Consider the following 27,585-nt stretch of genomic DNA (forward strand, 5'->3'; position numbering starts at 1 on the left):
CGGTTTTACAATAAGTGAATAATTTTTAATGAATTTCCTATAGAAATTCGCGAAGCCCAAGAACCGTTGTAGTGCTTTGAGGTTCTCAGGAAGATCCCAATCTAAAATTGCCTGGACCTTCCAAGGATCCATACGGAAACCTGACGCAGATAAAAATAACCCAGGAATTGTATCTCCTGAACGGCGAAGACACATTTTTCAATTTTAGCATATAATTCATTCGTCCGTAGGACCTGCAGTACTTGTCTGACATGCACCTCATGTGTTTTCAGATCGGACGAATAAATTAAAATATCATCTAGGTATATTACCACAAACCTGCCGATTAGATGACTAAAAATGTCATTAACGAAATGTTGAAAGACGGCAGGAGCATTGGTCAGACCGAAAGGCATAACTAGATTTTCATAATGCCCCTCAGGGGTGTTAAACGCTGTCTTCCACTCATCCCCCTCCTTAATACGAATCAGATTGTAGGCACCCCTAAGATCAAGTTTGGAGAACCACCTAGCACCCGCAATCTGATTAAACAGGTCAGGAATGAGAGGAAGAGGGTATGGGTCTCGGATGGTTATCTGATTTAATTCGCGAAAATCTAAGCAAGGACGCAGGCCCCCATCTTTCTTTTTAACGAAGAAAAACCCTGCAGCCACGGGTGAAGAAGAGGGTCTGATGTGTCCCTTAGCCAAGCTCTCGGAGATATAATCTTTCATGGCTTGTCTCTCTGGACCCGAAAGATTATATAACCTGGTCTTGGGTAATTTTGCGCCGGGAATAAGGTTAACCGGGCAATCATAAGGACGATGAGGTGGTAACTTCTGACAACCCTTTTCAGAAAAAACATCCTCAAAGTCCGAAATAAATGTAGGTAGGGTAGTTATGGAGGCGACTAAGCAATTGCTATTTAAGCAATTTTCTCTGCACTGCTCACTCCACTCCAATATCTCCCTGGCCTGCCAATCCACCACTGGATTGTGCGCTACCAACCAGGGAAGACCCAGCACTACCGGAGTGGGAAGCCCCTCCAGAACATAACCTGAAAGCATCTCGTTATGGTGGTCCCCTACCCGAAGGTGTAAATTATGAACCATGTGCGTGAGGTTTCTCTGAGACAGGGGAGCAGAATCAATAGTGAATATGGGAATGGGTCTCTGTAAAGTACAGAGAGACAAACCCAAAGTGCGGGCAAAATGGGCATCTATCAAATTTACCCCTGCTCCACTGTCTAGAAAGAAAGAAATAGTCTCCGTCTTATCACCAAAAATAATAACCGCTGGCAACACAAATTGCGATGTACGTATGGAGGAAACGTATACCCCCCGGCTGACATCCTCCACACAGCCTGGGGTTAGTAGTTTTTCCGACGGTCTTTTGTTTCTGAGGAAAGAAGGACAGACATTAATGAAATGACCCCTCTCCCCACAAAAAAAACAAACCCCACGCCTACGGCGAGCCTCAGGAGGACGGACCTGACGAGTAGTTCCTCCTAGCTGCATAGGCTCGTCTAAGTCCGTACAGACTAACTGCTGCTTGGGAGGGGTTACCAATTGCTCCGGTTTTTTCAACCTGACCCTAAGGCGTCTATCTATTCGGATAGAAAGGGACATAACCGCATCAAGGGAAAAGGGGGTCTCATATAATGCAAGCGCATCCTTAACCCTTTCGGATAACCCAGAGCAGAACTGACTCCTGAGAGCCGGGTCGTTCCATTGGGTATCCGTAGCCCACCTACGGAATTCAGAGCAATACTCCTCTACCGGCCGCTCTCCTTGTAAGAGTCTCCGTAATCTTGATTCAGCCAGGGCGACTCGGTCAGGATCATCATATATGAGACCCAAGGCCCCAAAAAACTCATCCACTGACCGAAGAGCCTGGGAATCAGTAGGTAAAGAGAACGCCCAGGACTGCGGTTCCATCTGCAGCAGGGAAATAACAACCCCCACCCGCTGATCTTCATTACCAGAGGAGTAAGGGCGCAGTTTAAAATATAACTTACAGGCCTCACGGAATGTCAAAAACTTGTCCCTTCCCCCAGAAAATCTGTCAGGGAGAGGGACCTTGGGTTCCGCAACAACCTGGTTACCAGTAGCAACCGCTGGGCTTGCAGTCAGTTGTAATTGCTGCTGTTGCTGGAGGACCGACGCCTTCAATCCTACCACCTCCAAAGACAGGCCATGAAATTGTTTGGATAGAGCAGCAATTTGATCCATACTGGATTCTAAGTAGGTAAAAATTTTTTTTTTTTTTTTTTTTTACCTACACAAAAATAATTGGCCAGAGATAATGTAACGACCGACGACACGCACAGGGAGGAAAACAGGGAAAGCCCTGCCCAAGGGAGAGGGAAAGGTGGTGACCCCTAACTCACCTTGCGGCTGGCACCTGACTGCCCTGACGTCCCTAGACGGGTTCCTCACCCGTGCGGCGATCGCGTGCCTAAACCCTGGCTTTCCCTAATATGAGCCCTGGATAGTGAACAGGCCGGTGGGATCGCTAGTCCACACCACTATCACTAAGAGGGAAACACCAGGGAGAGGACAGACAAAACATACAAACACATACACCCAGGTGGGCGACCACAATAAACCAAAAAGGTCCAACAGGGATCTGGAGGGTAGCGTACTGGACCAACTACCAGCGAACGCAGCAACACAGCTCCAGAAGGTCAGAATAGATGTCCAGGCAGGAAGCTCTATCTCTGGCAACCAGAGAAGTGTGAGAGAGAAATATAAGGAGGTCTGGGAGTGCTGGACAAGGAACAGCTGAGGAGAAGGAGCTACGGATCCCTGAGTGAGCCAAAAGGGTTTGCTAAGCAAACCCAGAAAGCTACCATAAGGAAAACAGCCCTATCTTAAATAGAGCGTGCAGCCAACCGCTGCGACTTCCTGACCCCGGGTATAACGGAGTCAGGCGTGGTCCTCGACACCCTCGTGACAATAACGAGACGAGGCTGCGTTTTGAAGGGTTAGCAAAACATGTACTGACTGTACTTCACGTACAGCCTCTTTTATTCACAAACCAAAAACATAGTACTGCCCACAGGGGTTTGAAATACAACCAATCAATATATTACAACACATCCCCACAAAATCCTCCCCTCTGTCCGTGATAGAATTACCTCACACTGGGTTGAAGCAATCATCACAGACAGACGAATACACAATATCCTCTGTCCTGGAGACAACCGAGAAGTAATTCAATTATCTCTCAGGACAAAGGACATCGCCAATACACACAGAGAGACAACAGGACAGGAATCCCCACCCAAACACACAAAATCCTCCCTTTCTGTCTGTGATATAATTATGGATTAACATAACTATCACAGACAGTAAAAATACAGTTTTTAAACATACACTGTAACTTTAAAACCATACATTTCATCTCCATAAAAATTACATATTTAAACTCAGCATACATCAAATATAACCACTTCCAAAAATCACACAAATCCCTCCAGCGGATCAAAAGTTTAGTGGAAGTCCTTTATGACCGACCGCAAGCACAATTTCCTGCCCAAAACAGTTCCATAGATTTGGGCTGTGTGGTCGGTCAATTTCATGCAGAAAAATGACTAAGTCCCATCTTCAAACGGGACTTAGTCTCTGGAGCTGAAAGTTCAGTATGGAAGAAGGTAATATGTCCCGGGGCCATAGTCGTAGGGCAGGAGGCTAGCCATAAGTCCTCTACAATGCCCAGTGGCAAATGGCAGTTTGTCACACATCTCCCCTTTGGGGGGAAGACAAACCAGGCACCTGACCTTCTGTCGGTCAGTGCCTCCGTTAGTCGATCCACCAACCCACAGTAACCAGATGCCCGAGTAGCCCACCCACAACAAACAGGTACAAGGGTGACCCACCCACAAGAAACAGTTACTGCACCTGGGTATTTTGCTGTGGTGATGGGGCAACATGCTGTGGGGACTTGAGGGAGGGCAGAGGCCGACTGCACTCTGCCCAGCTGCCAGCTCTTCTGCTGGGGTGCTGAGACCATAGTCCGGCTCAGTAGCCAGAGGAACATGGGAGTCAGCAGGGGTTAACATCGCCTCTGTTAACCCTGAGGCCACGTTAGGAGTTAACTGGGAGGGGAATTTGTACTTACCCCCTCCTCCTGTTGTCCTGGTGAGGGTAGTGGGGGATCTGGACAGGCTGTCCAGCATCCCGGTAGGTCAGGCGCAGAAACCACGGTCCCATCTGCACCGTCTGGGCGATTGGTGTCTCCCCTTGATATGGTAAGCTGCCGCTGGGGAGAGAGGGTGCTTCGCTCCTCTCCCTGAAACACAGGCTGCCGCTGGGGAGGAAGGACGACACCTTCAGCTCCCTGGGGTTCACACTGCCGCTGGGGGGGAAGGACGACACCTTCGGCCCCCTGGGGTACACACTGCCGCTGGGAGGGAAGGACGACACCTTCGGCCCCCTGGGGTACACACTGCCGCTGGGGGGGAAGGACGACACTTTCGGCCCCCTGGGGTACACACTGCCGCTGGGGGGGAAGGACGACACCTTCAGCTCCCTGGGGTTCACACTGCCGCTGGGGGGGAAGGACGACACCTTCGGCCCCCTGGGGTACACACTGCCGCTGGGGGGGAAGGACGACACCTTCGGCCCCCTGGGGTACACACTGCCGCTGGGGGGGAAGGACGACACCTTCGGCCCCCTGTAACGCACGTTTTTGCTGGGGCGCAGGGACGGAATACTTCGCTATCTCTGGGGTGTTCCCAGGATGCTGCTCCTCGCACTAGGGAAGCCATCCCACCGCTGCCACCAATGTAACGGATCCGCTTCCGTTAATGGACGCTTCCTAGCTTGCGCCGAGGACCACAAGCACCGCACTGGACACCACAACCTCCGCTGCCTCCACAACCGCCGTAGCTTAACTGGAGCCGCGCCGTGTTCCTTCCACCCTGAATGAACCTCCAGCATTCAGGACCGTGTGGGAAAGATCTCTCCTCCAGGGAATATGCAGAGCATAGCAATCCCCAGCGTGACACAGCAATTCCCTCCAATAACGAGACGAGGCTGCGTTTTGAAGGGTTAGCAAAACATGAACTGACTGTACTTCACGTACAGCCTCTTTTATTCACAAACCAAAAACATAGTACTGCCCACAGGGGTTTGAAATACAACCAATCAATATATTACAACACATCCCCACAAAATCCTCCCCTCTGTTCGTGATAGAATTACCTCACACTGGGTTGATGCAATCACAACAGACAGACGAATACACAATATCCTCTATCCTGGAGACAACCGAGAAGTAATTCAATTATCTCTCAGGACTAGAGTTGAGCGAACACCTGGATGTTCGGGTTCGAGAAGTTCGGCCGAACTTCCCGGAAATGTTCGGGTTCGGGAACCGAACCCTAACCGAACTTCGTCCCGAACCCGAACCCCATTGAAGTCAATGGGGACCCGAACTTTTGGGCACTAAAAAGGCTGTAAAACAGCCCAGGAAAGAGCTAGAGGGCTGCAAAAGGCAGCAACATGTAGGTAAATCCCCTGCAAACAAATGTGGATAGGGAAATGAATTAAAATAAAAATAAAAAAAATAAAAATGACCCAATATCAATTAACAGAGGTCCCATAGCAGAGAATCTGGCTTCACGTCAGCAGAGATTCAGTCTCTTCATGCCATAGAAAAGAATCTGGCTTCATGTCAGCAGAGAATCAGTCTCTTCATGCCATAGCAGAGAATCTGGCTTCATGTCACCCACCACTGGAACAGGCCATTGTCACATATTTAGGCCCGGCACCCAGACAGAGGAGAGAGGTCCCGTAACAGAGAATCTGGCATTATGTCAGCACAGAATCTGTCTTCATGTCATAGCAGAGAATCAGGCTTCACGTCACCCACCACTGGAACAGGCCACTGTCACACATTTAGGCCCAGGCACCCAGGCAGAGGAGAGAGGTCCCGTAACAGAGAATCTGGCCTTATGTCAGCGCAGAATCAGTCTTCATGTCATAGCAGAGAATCAGGCTTCACGTCACCCACCACTGGAACAGGCCACTGTCACACATTTAGGCCCAGGCAACCAGGCAGAGGAGAGAGGTCCCGTAACAGAGAATCTGGCCTTATGTCAGCACAGAATCTGTCTTCATGTCATAGCAGAGAATCAGGCTTCACGTCACCCACCACTGGAACAGGCCACTGTCACACATTTAGGCCCAGGCACCCAGGCAGAGGAGAGAGGTCCCGTAACAGAGAATCTGGCCTTATGTCAGCGCAGAATCAGTCTTCATGTCATAGCAGAGAATCAGGCTTCACGTCACCCACCACTGGAACAGGCCACTGTCACACATTTAGGCCCAGGCACCCAGGCAGGGGAGAGAGGTCCCGTAACAGAGAATCTGGCCTTATGTCAGCACAGAATCTGTCTTCATGTCATAGCAGAGAATCAGGCTTCACGTCACCCACCACTGGAACAGGCCACTGTCACACATTTAGGCCCAGGCAACCAGGCAGAGGAGAGAGGTCCCGTAACAGAGAATCTGGCCTTATGTCAGCACAGAATCAGTCTTCATGTCATAGCAGAGAATCAGGCTTCACGTCACCCACCACTGGAACAGGCCACTGTCACACATTTAGGCCCAGGCACCCAGGCAGAGGTGAGAGGTCCCGTAACAGAGAATCTGGCCTTATGTCAGCACAGAATCTGTCTTCATGTCATAGCAGAGAATCAGGCTTCACGTCACCCACCACTGGAACAGGCCACTGTCACATATTTAGGCCCAGGCACCCAGGCAGAGGAGAGAGGTCCCGTAACAGAGAATCTGGCCTTATGTCAGCACAGAATCTGGCATCATGTCATAGCAGAGAATCAGGCTTCACGTCACCCACCACTGGAACAGGCCACTGTCACACATTTAGGCCCAGGCACACAGGCAGAGGAGAGAGGTCCCGTAACAGAGAATCTGGCCTTATGTCAGCGCAGAATCAGTCTTCATGTCATAGCAGAGAATCAGGCTTCACGTCACCCAACACTGGAACAGGCCACTGTCACACATTTAGGCCCAGGCACCCAGGCAGAGGAGAGAGGTCCCGTAACAGAGAATCTGGCCTTATGTCAGCGCAGAATCAGTCTTCATGTCATAGCAGAGAATCAGGCTTCACGTCACCCACCACTGGAACAGGCCACTGTCACACATTTAGGCCCAGGCACCCAGGCAGAGAAGAGAGGTCCCGTAACAGAGAATCTGGCCTTATGTCAGCACAGAATCAGTCTTCATGTCATAGCAGAGAATCAGGCTTCAGGTCACCCACCACTGGAACAGGCCACTGTCACATATTTAGGCCCCGGCACCCAGGCAGAGGAGAGAGGTCCCGTAACAGAGAATCTGGCCTTATGTCAGCACAGAATCTGTCTTCATGTCATAGCAGATAATCAGGCTTCACGTCACCCACCACTGGAACAGGCCACTGTCACACATTTAGGCCCAGGCACCCAGGCAGAGGAGAGAGGTCCCGTAACAGAGAATCTGGCCTTATGTCAGCGCAGAATCAGTCTTCATGTCATAGCAGAGAATCAGGCTTCACGTCACCCACCACTGGAACAGGCCACTGTCACACATTTAGGCCCAGGCACCCAGGCAGAGGAGAGAGGTCCCGTAACAGAGAATCTGGCCTTATGTCAGCACAGAATCTGTCTTCATGTCATAGCAGAGAATCAGGCTTCACGTCACCCACCACTGGAACAGGCCACTGTCACATATTTAGGCCCCGGCACCCAGGCAGAGGAGAGAGGTCCCGTAACAGAGAATCTGGCCTTATGTCAGCACAGAATCTGTCTTCATGTCATAGCAGAGAATCAGGCTTTACGTCACCCACCACTGGAACAGGCCACTGTCACATATTTAGGCCCAGGCACCCAGGCAGAGGAGAGAGGTCCCGTAACAGAGAATCTGGCCTTATGTTAGCACAGAATCTGTCTTCATGTCATAGCAGAGAATCAGGCTTCACGTCACCCACCACTGGAACAGGCCACTGTCACATATTTAGGCCCCGGCACCCAGGCAGAGGAGAGAGGTCCCGTAACAGAGAATCTGGCCTTATGTCAGCACAGAATCTGTCTTCATGTCATAGCAGAGAATCAGGATTCACGTCACCCACCACTGGAACAGACCACTGTCACACATTTAGGCCCAGGCACCCAGGCAAAGGAGAGAGGTCCCGTAACAGAGAATCTGGCTTCATGTCAGCACAGAATCTGTCTTCATGTCATAGCAGAGAATCAGGCTTCACGTCACCCACCACTGGAACAGGCCACTGTCACACATTTAGGCCCAGGCACCCAGGCAGAGGAGAGAGGTCCCGTAACAGAGAATCTGGCCTTATGTCAGCACAGAATCTGTCTTCATGTCATAGCAGAGAATCAGGCTTCACGTCACCCACCACTGGAACAGGCCACTGTCACATATTTAGGCCCCGGCACCCAGGCAGAGGAGAGAGGTCCCGTAACAGAGAATCTGGCCTTATGTCAGCACAGAATCTGTCTTCATGTCATAGCAGAGAATCAGGCTTCACGTCACCCACCACTGGAACAGGCCACTGTCACACATTTAGACCCAAGCACCCAGGCAGAGGAGAGAGGTCCCGTAACAGAGAATCTGGCCTTATGTCAGCGCAGAATCAGTCTTCATGTCATAGCAGAGAATCAGGCTTCACGTCACCCACCACTGGAACAGGCCACTGTCACACATTTAGGCCCAGGCACCCAGACAGAGGAGAGGTTCATTCAACTTTGGGTTGCCCAGCAATATAATGGTAAAATGAAATTAAAAATAGTATTGAATGAGGAAGTGCCCTGGAGTAGAATAATATATTGTTAAGGGGAGGTAGTTAATATCTAATCTGCACAAGGGATGGACAGGTCCTGTGGGATCCATGCCTGGTTCATTTTTATGAACGTCAGCTTGTCCACATTGGCTGTAGACAGGCGGCTGCGTTTGTCTGTAATGACGCCCCCTGCCGTGCTGAATACACGTTCAGACAAAACGCTGGCCGCCGGGCAGGCCAGCACCTCCAAGGCATAAAAGGCTAGCTCTGGCCACATGGACAATTTGGAGACCCAGAAGTTGAATGGGGCCGAACCATCAGTCAGTACGTGGAGGGGTGTGCTCAGGTACTGTTCCACCATGTTAGTGAAATGTTGCCTCCTACTAACACGTTCCGTATCAGGTGGTGGTGCACTTAGCTGTGGCGTGTTGACAAAAATTTTCCACATCTCTGCCATGCTAACCCTGCCCTCAGAGGAGCTGGCCGTGACACAGCTGCGTTGGCGACCTCTTGCTCCTCCTCTGCCTTCGCCTTGGGCTTCCACTGGTTCCCCTGTGACATTTGGGAATGCTCTCAGTAGCGCGTCTACCAACGTGCGCTTGTACTCGCGCATCTTCCTATCACGCTCCAGTGTAGGAAGTAAGGTGGGCACATTGTCTTTGTACCGGGGATCCAGCAGGGTGGCAACCCAGCAGTCCGCACACGTTAAAATGTGGGCAACTCTGCTGCCGTTGCGCAGGCACTGCAGCATGTAGTCGCTCATGTGTGCCAGGCTGCCCAGAGGTAAGGACAAGCTGTCCTCTGTGGGAGGCGTATCGTCATCGTCCTGTGTTTCCCCCCAGCCACGCACCAGTGATGGGCCCGAGCTGCTTTGGGTGCCACCCCGCTGTGAACATGCTTCATCCTCATCCTCCTCCACCTCCTCCTCATCCTCGTCCTCCTCGTCCTCCAGTAGTGGGCCCTGTCTGGCCACATTTGTACCTGGCCTCTGGTGTTGCAAAAAACCTCCCTCTGAGTCACTTCGAAGAGACTGGCCTGAAAGTGCTAAAAATGACCCCTCTTCCTCCTCTTCCTCCTGGGCCACCTCCTCTTCCATCATCGCCCTAAGTACTTTCTCAAGGAGACATAGAAGTGGTATTGTAACGCTGATAACGGCGTCATCGCCACTGGCCATGTTGGTGGAGTACTCGAAACAGCGCAACAGGGCACACAGGTCTCGCATGGAGGCCCAGTCATTGGTGGTGAAGCGTGTCTGATCCGCAGTGCCACAGTTACATATACCTCCCTAACACGTGTTGGGACTTTCTATAATTTTTATTTACAATTGGTCAATAGACCATTATTGTCCCTTGGTTAACACGTGTTACTAAACGTAAAACCTAACATTTATTAATTATTTTTATAAACATTTAGAACATCTTGGTTTAAAAATGTCAGCTCTGCCTGCCTTATATATTTAATAGTCACTCAAGGTCTAATTATTAAGTGTAACCACTGGGGGGCACTCTCCCCTAATTGCTATTGGGATCTCTATATTTCATTGTTAACTGCATTCAGTTAGTGCACATTGTAGCTTTCACAGTGCACTGTTCCTAGCGATTTTGTCCCCTCTTGTGGATACACTCCTTAGAGCTGTATCAGTCAGACCTAGATTGGCTGGGCATCGGCTGCTTAAAACATCCTAGTAGCACTATCTGCTCCCCGACATGTTTCGCCAACAGCTTTGGCGTAATTTTATCGGACACTTGTTTGTGCAGGGAAGGCACGGCTCTCTTGGAGAAGTAGTGGCGGCTGGGAACAACATACTGTGGGACAGCAAGTGACATGAGCTGTTTGAAGCTGTGTGTGTCCACCAGCCTAAATGACAGCATTTCATAGGCCAGTAGTTTAGAAATGCTGGCATTCAGGGCCAGGGATCGAGGGTGGCTAGGTGGGAATTTACGCTTTCTCTCAAATGTTTGTGAGATGGAGAGCTGAACGCTGCCGTGTGACATGGTTGAGATGCTTGATGACGCAGGTGGTGGTGTTGGTGGTACATCCCATGTTTGCTGAGCGGCAGGTGCCAACGTTCCTCCAGAGGCAGAGGAAGAGGCCGAGGCGGCGGCAGCAGCAGCAGAAGAGGCCGAGGCGGCGGCAGCAGCAGAAGAGGCCGAGGCAGCAGCAGAAGAGGTAGAATGGGGAGCCTGAGTGACTTCCTTGTTTTTAAGGTGTTTACTCCACTGCAGTTCATGCTTTGCATGCAGGTGCCTGGTCATGCAGGTTGTGCTAAGGTTCAGAATGTTAATGCCTCGCTTCAGGCTCTGATGGCACAGCGTGCAAACCACTCGGGTCTTGTCGTCAGCACATTGTTTGAAGAAGTGCCATGCCAGGGAACTCCTTGAAGCTGCCTTTGGGGTGCTCGGTCCCAGATGGCGGCGGTCAGTAGCAGGCGGAGTCTCTTGGCGGCGGGTGTTCTGGTTTTGCCCACTGCTCTCTCTTTTGCTATGCTGTTGGCTCTGTCTCACCACTGCCTCTTCCTCCGAACTCTGAAAGTCAGTGGCACGACCTTCATTCCATGTGGGGTCTAGTACCTCATCGTCCCCTGCATCGTCTTCCACCCAGTCTTGATCCCTGACCTCCTGTTTAGTCTGCACACTGCAGAAAGACGCAGCAGTTGGCACCTGTGTTTCGTCATCATCAGAGACGTGCTGAGGTGGTATTCCCATGTCCTCATCATCAGGAAACATAAGTGGTTGTGCGTTAGTGCATTCTATCTCTTCCACCCCTGGGGAAGGGCTAGGTGGATGCCCTTGGGAAACCCTGGCAGCAGAGTCTTCAAACAGCATAAGAGACTGCTGCATAACTTGAGGCTCAGACAGTTTCCCTGATATGCATAGGGGTGATGTGACAGACTGATGGGCTTGGTTTTCATGCGCCATCTGTGCGCTTTCTGCAGAAGACTGGGTGGGAGATAATGTGAACGTGCTGGATCCACTGTCGGCCACCCAATTGACTAATGCCTGTACCTGCTCAGGCCTTACCATCCTTAGAACGGCATTGGGCCCCACAAAATATCGCTGTAAATTCTGCTGGCTACTGGGACCTGAGGTAGTTGGTTCACTAGGACGTGTGGCTGTGGCAGAACGGCCACGTCCTCTCCCAGCACTAGAGGGTCCACTAACACCACCACGACCATGTCCACGTCCGCGTCCCTTATTAGATGTTTTCCTCATTGTTCCCGTTTAACCACAATTTTGAGATTGTCAAATTTGGGAATAGTTTTTCAACCCAGAACAAAAAGTGTGCTTTTACGGTCACTACAAATAACTTGACCAGCTAAAACAGTACAGATTTAGTTGAATAGAAATGCGAGGCCTGTTTTTTTTGCGCTGTGTGACAGGTATAGGTTTAATCACAGAATCAGACTTCTATCTGCACGGTAGCGTGTGTCTTAGGTTTTTCTGAATGACACTATCAGCACCTTCAATGTAAGATATCCTTTTTGGGATAGATTTCAAGTAGGCCTCATATAGCAGAAACTAGTTATTTTGAGAATGTCAAATTTGGGAATAGTTTTTCAACCCAGAACAAAAAGTGTGCATTTACGGTCACTACAAATAACTTGACCAGCTAAAACAGTACAGATTTGGTTGAATAGAAATGTGAGGCCTGTTTTTTTTTTCCGCTGTGTGACAGGTATAGGTTTAATCACAGAATCAGACTTCTATCTGCACGGTAGCGTGTGTCTTAGGTTTTTCTGAATGACACTATCAGCACCTTCAATGTAAGATATCCTTTTTGGGATAGATTGTAAGTAGGCCTCATATAGCAGAAACTAGTTATTTTGAGAATGTCAAATTTGGGAATAGTTTTTCAACCCAGAACAAAAAGTGTGCTTTTACGGTCACTACAAATAACTTGAACAGCTAAAACAGTACAGATTTGGTTGAATAGAAATGTGAGCCCTGTTTTTTTTTTGCGCTGTGTGACAGGTATAGGTTTAATCACAGAATCAGACTTCTATCTGCACGGTAGCGTGTGTCTTAGGTTTTTCTGAATGACACTATCAGCACCTTCAATGTAAGATATCCTTTTTGAGATAGATTTCAAGTAGGCCTCATATAGCAGAAACTAGTTATTTTGAGAATGTCAAATTTGGGAATAGTTTTTCAACCCAGAACAAAAAGTGTGCATTTGCGGTCACTACAAATAACTTGACCAGCTAAAACAGTACAGATTTGGTTGAATAGAAATGTGAGGCCTGTTTTTTTTTCCGCTGTGTGACAGGTATAGGTTTAATCACAGAATCAGACTTCTATCTGCACGGTAGCGTGTGTCTTAGGTTTTTCTGAATGACACTATCAGCACCTTCAATGTAAGATATCCTTTTTGGGATAGATTGTAAGTAGGCCTCATATAGCAGAAACTAGTTATTTTGAGAATGTCAAATTTGGGAATAGTTTTTCAACCCAGAACAAAAAGTGTGCTTTTACGGTCACTACAAATAACTTGACCAGCTAAAACAGTACAGATTTGGTTGAATAGAAATGTGAGGCCTGTTTTTTTTTGCGCTGTGTGACAGGTATAGGTTTAATCACAGAATCAGACTTCTATCTGCACGGTAGCGTGTGTCTTAGGTTTTTCTCAATGACACTATCAGCACCTTCAATGTAAGATATCCTTTTTGGGATAGATTTCAAGTAGGCCTCAAATACCACAAACTAGTTATTTTCAGAATGGCAAATTTGGGAATGCTTTTTCAACCCAGAACAAAAAGTCTGCTTTTACGGTCACTACAAATAACTTGACCAGCTAAAACTGTGCAGATTTGGTTGAATAGAAATGTCAGGTCTATTTTTTAGGCGCTGGGTGACAGGCTCAACTTGCCCCTGATGTAATATATGGCCAAAAAATAACCAGACTGTTGATGGTTAAATGCACTTCGGTGACACAGGCTCAGCCTGCAGCTGATGTAGGATATAGCACAAAATAACCACACTATCGATGGTTAAATGCACTTGGTGATAGCTCGTGCTGGCGCACCACAAGTCACAAAATGGCCGCCGATCACCCCAGAAAAAAAGTGATCTAAAAACGCTCTGGGCAGCCTCAAAAAAGTGAACAAGTCAATAATAGCACTTCAATGATCCACAGCTGCAGATCGATCACAGAATGAAGTCTTTTGGAGGAGTTAATCTGCCTAATCTCGCCCTAACTTCGCAGCTGCAACCTCTCCCTATACTGATCATAGCAGAGTGACGTGCGGCGCTACGTGACTCCAGCTTAAATAGAGGCTGGGTCACATGGTGCACTGGCCAATCACAGCCATGCCAATAGTAGGCATGGCTGTGATGGCCTCTTGGGCCAAGTAGTATGACGCTTGTTAATTGGCTGCTTTGCAGCCTTTCAAAAAGCGCCAAGAAAGCGCCGAACACCGAACCCGAACCCGGACTTTTACGAAAATGTTCGGGTTTGGGTCCGTGTCACGGACACCCCAAAATTCGGTACGAACCCGAACTATACAGTTCGGGTTCGCTCATCCCTACTCAGGACAAAGGACATCGCCAATACACACAGAGAGACAACAGGACAGGAATCCCCACCCAAACACACAAAATCCTCCCTTTCTGTCTGTGATATAATTATGGATTAACATAACTATCACAGACAGTAAAAATACAGTTTTTAAACATACACTGTAACTTTAAAACCATACATTCCATCTCCATAAAAATTACATATTTAAACTCAGCATACATCAAATATAACCACTTCCAAAAATCACACAAATCCCTCCAGCGGATCAAAAGTTTAGTGGAAGTCCTTTATGACCGACCGCAAGCACAATTTCCTGCCCAAAACAGTTCCATAGATTTGGGCTGTGTGGTCGGTCAATTTCATGCAGAAAAATGACTAAGTCCCATCTTCAAACGGGACTTAGTCTCTGGAGCTGAAAGTTCAGTATGGAAGAAGGTAAAATGTCCCGGGGCCATAGTCGTAGGGCAGGAGGCTAGCCATAAGTCCTCTAAAATGCCCAGTGGCAAATGGCAGTTTGTCACAGAGCCTAATACAGAGGGGGCCATTATAATATTAAGAATAATAATAACACAGAGGGGACAGTATATATTATAATTATACAGAGGGCACTACGGGGGGAGGGGAGGTCTGTTATCTGATGATGATAGTAAAGTGAGAAATCTAAACATTTTTCTGTGAAACTCTGCAGAGATGCGGCTGAAAGAAGGTATCATGGCGGTCTTATCTCCGAATGAAGACGTTGAGGAAGGTCTACATCACAGGAGACGTCACTGGATGTATCAGGTATGTGCTGCTGTATTCTACTGTATAGTGTGTACCATTATATGTAATGTCCATCCACATATCTGTTTTGGGGGGGGGGGGGTGGCTCTAGGATTTTGCCCACACTGCCGAAGCCTGGCCCCAGACTTCAAGTCACACTGTACGTGTTCTGAATTCTGGGGCCTCATACCCATCTACTACATTATCTGTACTCAGAGTTACCACTGTGTCATCTGTGGTGTTACATAGGACTGCAGGTGACATCTGCTACATTATCTGTGCTCAGTTATCAATGTTATCTGTGGTGTTACATAGGACTGCAGGTAATATATCCTACATTATCTGCACTCAGAGTTATCACTGTGTTATCTGTGGTGTTACATAGGACTGTAGGTGACATGTACTGCATTATTTGTAAAATGGGGCATGGTCACAGGTTGGAGGGGGCAATACTTGGCTTGCTCTGGGTGCTGGCAACCCACGCTACGTCACTTGAACTCTGCCCTGTATGTTCCCTGCTGCTTGCTACCCCTCCTCATTTACACCCCTGAATAATGTACCCTGATACCTCTCAGTTATATGATACCGTATAACTGAGGGGTATCAGAGTAAATTTCAGAGGGTAATATAACTGAGGAAGGCTATCGGGGACATTATACAGGGGGTAATATAACTGAGGGATCAGGGTAAATTATACAGGGGGTAAAACTAAGGGGTATCAGGGTACATTATTATACAGAGGTAATATAACTGAGGAGGGCTATCTCAGGCGACATGATGAAGGGGTAATATAACTTATATAATATAAGTTATATTACCCCTGTATAATGTCCCTGATAGCCCTCCTCAGTTATATTACTCCTGTATAATTTACCCTGATACCCCTTAGTTATATTACCTCTATATAATAATGTACCCTGATACCCCTTAGTGTATTTGTGTATGTGTATATATATATATTGTAGGAAGGTGCAAGGGTTCGTCATTGACGGAAGGTACATGTCACCGAGGTTCCTGGCCTCGGTGAGATAAGAACCGGTTATTTTATGTGTCAGCCGCAGCTAGTGCTTGCTGACAGTGTTTATTCTTAGTGTGGCTGAAAAGCCGATCCGGGCCGCTTCTTATTGGGAGCAGCCAAAGAGCAGGGTGGGTGGCTGTTCCCCACGTCCAGGCCAGGTTTTGGGCTGGGGTTTAAAAACCCAGCCAGCAGCGCAGCTGGGGGTGGTATGTTCCTCCAAGTGAAAGTGGAGCTGTGAAGGCTCTGTGTCTCTGGGAGCTGCATGAGAGCCACCAGCTGGAAGCCAGGCGCCCTAAAGCCTGCTGTGGATATCCAGGTAACGTTTTTGTTTTGAGTTCTGTGGACTTTGGCCGTGTGAAATAACACAAGGAATTCCTGTGGTGTGAATTAACACCAGGACTCTGCAAAGTGTTTGTTTTATGTTTTTCTTTGGGTGTGAATAAACACTGAACTTTTTGCTTTACTACTGTGTTCTTGCCTCTGTACTGCGTCCGCTTACCCTGCCTACCAGAGCAAATCCCTACAATTGGTGGCTTGAAGCGGGCAAGCGCAGTGAGGCTGGCGTGAACGCCAAAATTTTTATTTTTTTTCCTCTCACGGTTGTATGTCATTTATCAAACCGGCTAGATTCAAACCGGTGTCAAGAGACGAAATGGAGGCGGTTATGAAGGCCCTCGTGGAGGCTAACCTGCAACAACGTGAGGCTAATAAGCAGCAGCAGGAGACCAACCAGTTGCTGCTACAACATGTAATGGCGTTACAGTCAGCAGGAGCAACCCCAAGCGTACACGATGCCCGGAAAGCAGTATGTGCAGCGATCCCTAAAATGACCCCTGCAGACAACATCGAGACCTACCTGGCGATGTATGAAAAAGTGGCCACCAGGAAAAAGCTGCCCCAAGACCAGTGGGCTGAGGTCGTCGCTCCTTTTCTGACATCAGAGTCCCAGCGGGTGTTTTTCAACTTGCCTGATGATCAAGCGGCCGACTATCCAAAGGTAAAGGGGGAGATTTTGGCAAGACTGGGGGTGAATGTGCTGGTCCGGGCACAGCGGGTGCATCAGTGGGGGTTCAACCCGGCGGAGCCCGTGAGACCCCAGTATTATGACCTGCTTAACCTGTTACAAAAGTGGCTGCAACCTGACGTGTTGAGCCCCACTGCTATGTTGGACTGGTTATTAGCAGACAGGTTCTGGAGGGCTCTGCCACCCCCTCTCCAGCAATGGATTGGCCAGGTCTCCCCAGGGAATGCGCTGCGGATGGTCGACCAGGTGGAGCGCTATGAGGCTACCCGGAACTTACAGGGGGGTTCTGTTGGGAGGGGGCAGTCAGATCCCGTAACTCTCCACCCCGGACCCAACTACCGGTGCCCATCAAACCTGCCTGGGATATAACCCCTGTGGACCCCGCTCCAATAATCTGCTGGCGGTGTCGAGAGCCAGGCCATGTTCGAGCGGACTGTCCACGTCAGGGGGAACCCATGGACACGAACTGTGGCTTCCGTCAATCATTATATGCCAGGAAACTGTGTGCAGTGGGTTCTCTGAACCACCTGTGCCAGGTTGAGGTGGGAGACACTCCAGCGGAGACTCTGTTGGACTCAGGAAGTCTGGTGACCCTGGTAAGGGCTTCCCTGGTACGCTCCGCTGAGTACACCGGCCGTAAGGTTGGAGTCATGTGTATCCATGGGGACTTAAAAGACTATCCTACTGCTATGGTGTCTCTATCTATGGTTTCCGGCAGGTGGATCCACGAGGTGGCTGTTGCAACCCACCTCCACTATGAACTTATAGTAGGGAGAGACTTCCCGGGTTTCACGGCACTGTGGCCGGTTCCGAGAATGACTGATATGCATGATACTGGTGTAACCCTAGCAGAATGGCCCGGCTCAGGGGGGAGACCAGAACCCTGGGAACCTGAGTCCGAAGGTCCTGACTGACCAGAGGACCCCTTTTATGTCCAAGGTCATGAGGGAACTCTGCAAGTTGCTGCGTATAAAACAGTTACGGACGTCCATGTACCATCCACAAATGGATGGACTAGTGGAAAGGTTTAATAAAACTCTAAAAACCATGTTAAAAAGGGTGGTGACCAAAGATGGAAAGGATTGGGACCTTCTTCTGCCCTATCTCATGTTCGCAGTGCGAGAGGTGCCCCAGGCCTCTACTGGGTTCTCGCCCTTCGAATTGCTATATGGCAGACATCCTCGTGGCTTGTTGGACGTAGCCAAAGAGGCAACCCACTCCGCATAAAAGCGTCCTGGAATATGTTACCAAGATGCAACAGCGGATACAGACCATTTTGCCTCTTGTCAGAGAACATATGGAGGCCACTCAGCAAGCCCAGAGTCGGATCTATAATCGTCAGGCTCGGGTCTGGAACTTTAACCCGGGTGATCGGGTTTTGGTTCTGGTGCCGACAGTGGACAGTAAGTTCCTAGCCAGGTGGCAGGGGCCGTACGAGGTACGTGAAAAAATAGGAGAGGTAAATTGCAAAGTACACCAGCCGGGGAGGCGAAAGCCGGATCAGGTTTACCATGTTAATTTGCTAAAACCTTGGAAGGATAGGGAAACCTGTATGGAAGACAGTCCAAGGCCGGGCTTTCTTGGACAGGAGATTCCGGCTCCTAAGTCTGATGCAAGGGAAGTGGTTGCCACAATAAAAATTGCTGACAGCCTCTCCTCTAAACAGGCTCAGGAAACCAGGGAGTTCGTTATTCGGAACACGGATGTGTTCTCAGACCTCCCTGGACGCACTTCCGTAATCCAACATGACATTGTCACTGAGCCTCAGGCAAAAATCCGGTTAAAACCATACTGAGTACCCGAGGCTTGACGAAAAGCCATCTCGGAGGAAGTGCAACTCATGTTGCGGCTGGTAGTCATTGAGGAGTCTAAAAGTGAGTGGGCCAGTCCGATAGTATTAATACCCAAGCCAGACGGGACATTGAGGTTCTGTAATGACCTCCGCAAACTTAATGAGGTGTCCAAAATTGACGCGTATCCCATGCCCCGAGTGGATGAGCTTATTGAAAAGTTGGGCCAAGCCCGGTATTTTTCTGTGTTGGACCTCACCAAAGGGTACTGGCAGGTACCCTTGACAGAGGCTGCCAAAGAAAAAACGGCTTTTGTCACGCCAGAGGGGCTGTATCAGTACAAGTTATTACCCTTTGGTCTACATGGCGCTCCCGCCACGTTTCAAAGGCTAATGGATATTGTACTCCTTCCACATCGTCGATACGCTTCGGCGTACCTGGACGATATCGCTGTCCATAGCACCGACTGGGAAAGTCACCTACCTAAAGTACAGGCTGTAGTGGACTCCCTTCGAAAGGCGGGACTAACAGCTAACCCAAAGAAATGTGCAATAGGGTTAGAGGAGACTAAATACCTTGGGTATGTCATTGGGCGCGGAGTCATTAAACCCCAAGTGAGCAAAATAGAGGCGATACGGAATTGGCCGCGACCTGCCACCTCTAGACAAGTAAGGTCATTCCTGGGAATGGTGGGCTATTACATGAGATTTGTTCCCCATTTTGCCACTTTAGCGGCTCCGTTGACAGGGCTTTTAAAGGGACGGAAGTCCGTGATAGTCCGCTGGAATGACCAGGCAGAAGAGGCTTTCTCCGCTTTGAAGTCGGCCCTGTGTGGGTCCCCGGTTTTGGTGACGCCCGACTTCAAGAGGGAATTTGGTCCAGACTGATGCCTCCAAAGTGGGCCTCGGTGCGGTACTGTCTCAGTAAGTCAACAGGGAGGAGCATCCCATTGTCTTCCTCAGCCGTAAGCTCACTCCAGCGGAGACCCGGTACAGTATAGTGGAGAGAGAGTGCCTGGCCATCAAGTGGGCACTCGAGTCTCTCCGCTATTATCTGTTGGGGAGGAAATTCCGTCTGGTGACCGATCACTCCTCTCTCAAGTGGATGAGCCAGGCCAAAGAGAGGAATGCTCGGGTCACCAGGTGGTTCTTATCGCTGCAAAACTTTAAGTTCACAGTAGAACACAGGGCAGGCCGGTTACAGGGAAACGCGGATGCCCTGTCTCGAGTACACTGTCTGGCGTTTACCCCCTCAGGGTTGAACAAAGGGGGAGGTACAGTACAGACCAAAAGTTTGGACACACCTTCTCATTCAAAGAGTTTTCTTTATTTTCATGACTATGAAAATTGTAGATTCACACTGAAGGCATCAAAACAATGAATTAACACATGTGGAATTATATGCATAACAAACAAGTGTGAAACAACTGAAAATATGTCATATTCTAGGTTCTTCAAAGTAGCCACCTTTTGCTTTGATTACTGCTTTGCACACTCTTGGCATTCCCTTGATGAGCTTCAAGAGGTAGTCCCCTGAAATGGTTTTCACTTCACAGGTGTGCCCTGTCAGGTTTAATAAGTGGGATTTCTTGCCTTATAAATGGGGTTGGGACCATCAGTTGCGTTGAGGAGAAGTCAGGTGGATACACAGCTGATAGTCCTACTGAATAGACTGTTAGAATTTGTATTATGGCAAGAAAAAGCAGCTAAGTAAAGAAAAACGAGTGGCCATCATTACTTTAAGAAATGAAGGTCAGTCAGTCAGCCGAAAAATTGGGAAAACTTTGAAAGTAAGGGCTATTTGACCATGAAGGAGAGTGATGGGGTGCTGCGCCAGATGACCTGGCCTCCACAGTCACCAGACCTGAACCCAATCGAGATGGTTTGGGGTGAGCTGGACCACAGAGTGAAGGCAAAAGGGCCAACAAGTGCTAAGCATCTCTGGGAACTCCTTCAAGACTGTTGGAAGACCATTTCAGGGGACTACCTCTTGAAGCTCATCAAGAGAATGCCAAGAGTGTGCAAAGCAGTAATCAAAGCAAAAAGTGTCTACTTTGAAGAACCTAGAATGACATATTTTCAGTTGTTTCACACTTGTTTGTTATGTATATAATTCCACATGTGTTAATTCATAGTATTGATGCCTTCATAGTCATGAAAATAAAGAAAACTCTCTGACTGAGAAGGTGTGTCCAAACTTTTGGTCTGTACTGTATGTAGGAAGGCGCAAGGGCCCGTCATTGACGGAAGGTACGTGTCACCGAGGTTCCTGGCCTCGGTGAGATAAGAACCGGTTATTTTATGTGTCAGCCACAGCTAGTGCTTGCTGACACTGTTTATTCTTAGTGTGGCTGAAAAGCCGATCCGGGCCGCTTCTTATTGGGAGCAGCCAAAGAGCAGGGTGGGTGGCTGTTCCCCACGTCCAGGCCAGGTTTTGGGCTGGGGTTTAAAAACCCAGCCAGCAGCTCAGCTGGGGGTGGTATGTTCCTCCAAGTGAAAGTGGAGCTGTGAGGGCTCTGTGTCTCTGGGAGCTGCATGAGAGCCACCAGCTGGAAGCCAGGCGCCCTAAAGCCTGCTGTGGATATCCAGGTAACGTTTTTGTTTTGAGTTCTGTGGACTTTGGCCGTGTGAAATAACACGAGGAATTCCTGTGGTGTGAATTAACACCAGGACTCTGCAAAGTGTTTGTTTTATGTTTTTCCTTGGGTGTGAATAAACACTGAACTTTTTGCTTTACTACCGCGTTCTTGCCTCTGTACTGCGTCCGCTTACCCTGCCTATATATATATATATATATATATATATATATATATATATATATATAAAAAGCCAAAAATAATCAGCAGCACTCTGTAAGATGCCGGGTGCAAATCCACAAATGCTCCTGGACACGGAACAGCACCAATAGAAATGACGAAAAATGGGCAGCACTCCGGACTTGTGGAAATTCAGTGATGTTTATTTAGTGCAATGCAGCATTTCAGCCCTCACAATGGAGCCTTTGTCAAGCTGATGAACTAGTGCTCTCAACATATTTAAATAGGTGGTTCTCATTACAATTACATAATTGCTCATTAAAACATATTTCACAAATATCAATACAAAACATGATTATACAGATCATTGAAATATATCGGTGTACATGAATCATCATTATATCAACATGGTATATACATAGTGAAAAAACAACTTTATCACATGCCCAAATCCGTGTTACATACACAAATATTTACTGATTGCCTCATAAAATGCAACTGTGCTAAATTGTGTTAAAGTGCATATCAATTAGAAAAAATAAAAGAGGGACAAACCCACGTCACGAAATTCCACACTGCGATCCGGTATTGGCGTCCCCTGGCATCCATTGCGCAGGCGCCAGTCTACGTTATTAGATCGCGAGATCCTGTTGCGTCCCGCGCATGCGCATAGAACGCTCAAACTCGTACCCATACGCAGTCGCCGGGACGCACATAAAGTTTGCGAGTCCTCTCCACTTCTCGCGCATGCGCTTTGCGCGGCTATGGGAAACACGTCATCCCAGCAATATCACACTGCTGCGCATGTACAGAGGAGCGGAGACCAATGCTGTCGTCACTGTGTGACCATGGTAACCATATTTGTATGCGGAAATAGGGAACAGTGGCCATCTGGAGACAGGCGATGTACCTGGAGATATGCACACAGAGGGATCCAGTGCACAATCTCCAACGTCACAAGGAACCTAGGCCAATTATAGCCAGGCTCCTGTCACTGCATCCCCGTCTCCTATGGTCATAATGGGGATGGTGTGGAGGGGGGTGTCTAACACAGGTACACGCAGCCATCTCTGAGTGCATGCATCTGTGGGAAACAGGAGACAGGGCACTCTCGTGTCTCATGTCACCTGCTCCTACATCCATCAACCACACCTAACCTCCTCTGCCCCACCAAAGTCACCGCAAAATTCCTGACATAAATGCCATGCAATTCATTGGTCTCAGATCCTAAGTCATGAAAAAGAAGAAATATATAAATGGAGAGATTTATGCAAAAAATAAGAAATACATTCAAAGGACATATACAGTGATCGCAGGGGGATTTCATGTTAGGCGCTGTCCTCTCAATTAAGACCAAATTCTCCATCATGATAATCTATAGAAAAGGAAGAAAAAAAGAGATAATAAATGGAGAGCACAATCTTAACCTATACATTCTCAGATAAAAGACACGCATCCCACCGGTACCCAACTAAGTCACCCTAAAATCAACATTAAGTCCGCGGGGTTTCAAGGTTTGCAATTGGAAAATCCAATATAATTCCCGCTGCTTCAGCATCACCGACCTGTCACCCCCCGTCGTGGCATGGCGATCTGGTCAATGACCCTGAAGCGCAGGTCTTTTTCAGTATGTAATGCTTCCGTGAAATGTTTAGACACCGGTAAATCTAACCTCTTTTTCCTGATGGTGTATCTGTGATGATTCAATCTTGTCTTGACGTCCCATGTAGTCTCCCCTACATAGAGGAGATGACAGGGACACTCCAACAAGTATACTACATAGGAGGAGTCACAGGTCAAATGATGTTTAATCATGTACTCCTCTCCTGTCTGTGGGTGCACAAAATGTGCGCCCCTTAACATGAGTGGACAGTTCACACACCCATGACAGGGAAAACAGCCTTTCCTGGATGCACCAAAGTATGTACTGAATGCGATCTTTTTAGTCCCGATGTCAGCCTGTACAAGATGATATTTAATACGTTTATAAGACATCATTGGAGGATTGGCAAATTCGGGAATATTTCTGAAGTTACTGCCCAATATGGGCCAATGTCCCTTCAAAATACTGCCGATTTTGTCACTCAGGGGTGAGAACCGGGTTATAAACGGGATACGTTTAGTGTCCTTCACCTCATTTGTCCCCTTTTCCAAGAGGGTTTTCCTAGCTGTTGCATGGCCCTCACCTTGTGTTGTTCTATCAGTTTTTTAGGGTATCCTCTTTTGGGTTTGTCCCTCTTTTATTTTTTCTAATTGATATGCACTTTAACACAATTTAGCACAGTTGCACTTTATGAGGCAATCAGTAAATATTTGTGTATGTAACACGGATTTGGGCATGTGATAAAGTTGTTTTTTCACTATGTATATACCATGTTGATTTAATGATGATTCATGTACACCGATATATTTCAATGATCTGTATAATCATGTTTTGTATTGATATTTGTGAAATATGTTTTAATGAGCAATTATGTAATTGTAATGAGAACCACCTATTTAAATATGTTGAGAGCACTAGTTCATCAGCTTGACAAAGGCTCCATTGTGAGGGCTGAAATGCTGCATTGCACTGAATAAACATCACTGAATTTCCACAAGTCCGGAGTGCTGCCCATTTTTCGTCATTTCTATTGGTGCTGTTCCGTGTCCAGGAGCATTTGTGGATTTGCACCCGGCATCTTACAGAGTGCTGCTGATTATTTTTGGCATATATAGGCCACGACTGTACAAAACCTCTCAGTGTTTCCAAATTAGGCTGAGGTAAGATGATGTGTTGTAGCTCAGAGCTTATGTACATTTTTAAATACTGACATGCAAAAGATTTTTTAAAAAACAGCAGACCCTAAAATGTGCATGGTTTTTAAAAGTGCATCTGGATGTTTGGGATCTCACTCATAATTATGGAGCACTGTGTTTCTCCTTTAGTGCCATTTCTGAGTTCCACCACTGGGCATTACAGTACATAGTATACAGGTTTTTCCCAAAGTCTTCCTTTAGCACAGTTCTTCAAATAAGTGTGTGCAAAACAATTCTAAAATTTGTCATTTATGTGTTGAGCAAACCGAAGCATCCAAAGTGAAATTTGATGGTAACAAATCATTTTATTTTTTTTTCTAAAATGGCTCTTGCACATGTTAAACAGCGAAATTAATAAGCCCGGGATTGTGAGATCACCCATAATGCCATACAGTCAGCCGATCCGCTGTTAGCCTTACCCCTGTGATGTCACAGCCCCATAAAAACCTCATCCCACGCAGTGCCTGACATTTAACTGTGAGCTGAACATAGAGAGAGAGGTGGCAAGCGCTCATGCGCTAGGGACAGTGTTGCTGAAAACAGTTAAGAATATTGGAGAGGAGGAATGCAGCAATAATGCAGGAAGAGCATAGGGAGAGTTTTTTGAGACTGTAGGGAGAGCATAGGGAGATAGCAGGGAGACTGCAGGTTGAGTGTAATCTTGTTCAACTGCTGCCACATTTATAGTTAATCCATTACTTTACTGATACACTTACTGTGTCTCAGTATTATAGGCTAGTCTAATATCTCACTGCTTGCATCTTGTTTAACTGCTGCGACATTCATAGTTAATACGTTACTTTACTGATAGACTTATTGTGCCTCAGTATTAAAGGGTGGTTTAATATCTCACCAGTTGCATCTTGTTCAACTGCTGTGACATTCATAGTTAATCCGTTACATTACTGTACACTGTGGCCAACCGACAGTTGCCTGGGCTCTCCAAAGTATGAGCAGAAGCAAAAATGTTGCTGTAGCAAGTACAAGTAGCAGCAGAAGATGTGGGAGTGGTAGAGGCTGCAGCAACAGGCCAGAGCTGCCACTGTCATCCAGTGATCGTGTTTTGCCCAACAATCCAGCCGTACTGGAATGGTTGACATGCTCTTCAACATAATTTCAAGTGACAACAGATACACACAGCAAGGAATGGGTGGGTTCCTCTAACACCATGCTCAGTTGGCATGGCCCAGGAGCATGACAGTCAGGTGGGAGTACATGTTGCGAGAGGTCAGGAATGTGCGCCAGAGACAGGTGAGGGTGAAGTGACAACTAAACAGATGTAGATGATGATGTAGCCGATAGCACGTGGGAGCCCGGTAAAGAGGGGGCATCGTCATCACTAGGGATGAGCGAACCCGAACTGTATAGTTCGGGTTCGTACCGAATTTTGGGGTGTCCGTCACACGGACCCGAACCCGAACATTTTCGTAAAAGTTCGGGTTCGGTGTTCGGCGCTTTCTTGGCGCTTTTTGAAAGGCTGCAAAGCAGCCAATCAACAAGAGTCTTACTACTTGCCCCAAGAGGCCATCACAGCCTTGCATACTATTGGCATGGCTGTGATTGGCCAGTGCAGCATGTGACCCAGCCTCTATATAAGCTTGGATCACGTAGCGCTGCACGTCACTCTGCTGATTCAAGCATAGGAAGAGGTTGCTGCTGCAACGTTAAGGCGAGATTAGGCAGATTAACTCCTCCAAACGACTTAATTCAGTGATCGATCTCCAGCTGTGGATCATTGAAGTGCTAATATTGAATTGCTCACTTTTTTTAGGCTGCCCAGAGCGTTTTTATATCACTTTTTTCTGGGGTGATCGGCGGCCATTTTGTGGCTTGTGGTGCGCCAGCACAAGCTACCACCAAGTGCATTTAACCATCAATAGTGTGGTTATTTTTTGCTATATCCTACATCAGCTGCAGGCTGAGCCTGTGTCACCGAAGTGCATTTAACCATCAACAGTGTGGTTATTTTTTGTCCATATACTACATCAGGGGCAAGTTGAGCCTGTCACCCAGCGCCTAAAAAATAGACCTGACATTTATATTCCTCCAAATCAGTACTGTTTTAGCTGGTCAAGTTATTTGTAGTGACCGTAAAAGCACACTTTTTGTTCTGGGTTGAAAAACTATTCCCAAATTTGCCATTCTCAAAATTAGTCGTTTCTGCTATATCAGGCCTACTTTAAATCTATCCCAAAAAGGATATCTTAGATTCAAGGTGCTGATAGTGTCATTCTGAAAAACTTAACACACGCTACCGTGCAGATACAAGTCTAATTCCGTGATTAAAGGTATATCTGTCACACAGCACGAAAAAAATAGGCCTCACATTTATATTCAACCAAATCTGTACTGTTTTAGCTGGTCAAATTATTTGTAGAGACCGTAAAAGCACAGTTTTTGTTCTGGGTTGAAAAAGTATTCCCAAATTTTCCATTTTCAAAATTGTGGTGAACGGGAACAATGAGGAAAACATCTAATAAGGGACGCGGACGTGGACATGGTCGTGGTGGTGTTAGTGGACCCTCTGGTGCTGGGAGAGGACGTGGCCGTTCTTCCACAGCCACACGTCCTAGTGTACCAACTACCTCAGATCCCAGTAGCCCCCAGAATTTACAGGGATATTTGGTGGGGCCCAATGCCGTTCTAAGGATGGTAAGGCCTGAGCAGGCACAGGCATTAGTCAATTGGGTGGCCGACAGTGCATCCAGCACGTTCACATTATCTCCCACCCAGTCTTCTGCAGAAAGTGCACAGATGGCGCTTGAAAACCAAGCCCATCAGTCTGTCACATCACCCCCATGCATATCAGGGAAACTGTTTGAGCCTCAAGTTATGCAGCAGTCTCTTATGCTGTTTGAAGACTCTGCTGCCAGGGTTTCCCAAGGGCATCCACTAGCCTTCCCCAGGGGTGGAAGAGATAGAATGCACTACGCCCAACCAATGTTTTTCCTGATGATGGGACATGGGAATACCACCTCAGCACGTCTCTGATGATGATGAAACACAGGTGCCAACTGCTGCGTCTTTCTGCAGTGTGCAGACTGAACAGGAGGTCAGGGATGAAGACTGGGTGGAAGATGATGCAGGGGACGATGAGATCCTAGACCCCACATGGAATGAAGGTCGTGCCACTGACTTTCAG

This window comes from Bufo bufo, chromosome 3 (genome assembly GCF_905171765.1).
Source record: "Bufo bufo chromosome 3, aBufBuf1.1, whole genome shotgun sequence".
NCBI classification, from domain to species: Eukaryota; Metazoa; Chordata; class Amphibia; order Anura; family Bufonidae; genus Bufo; species Bufo bufo.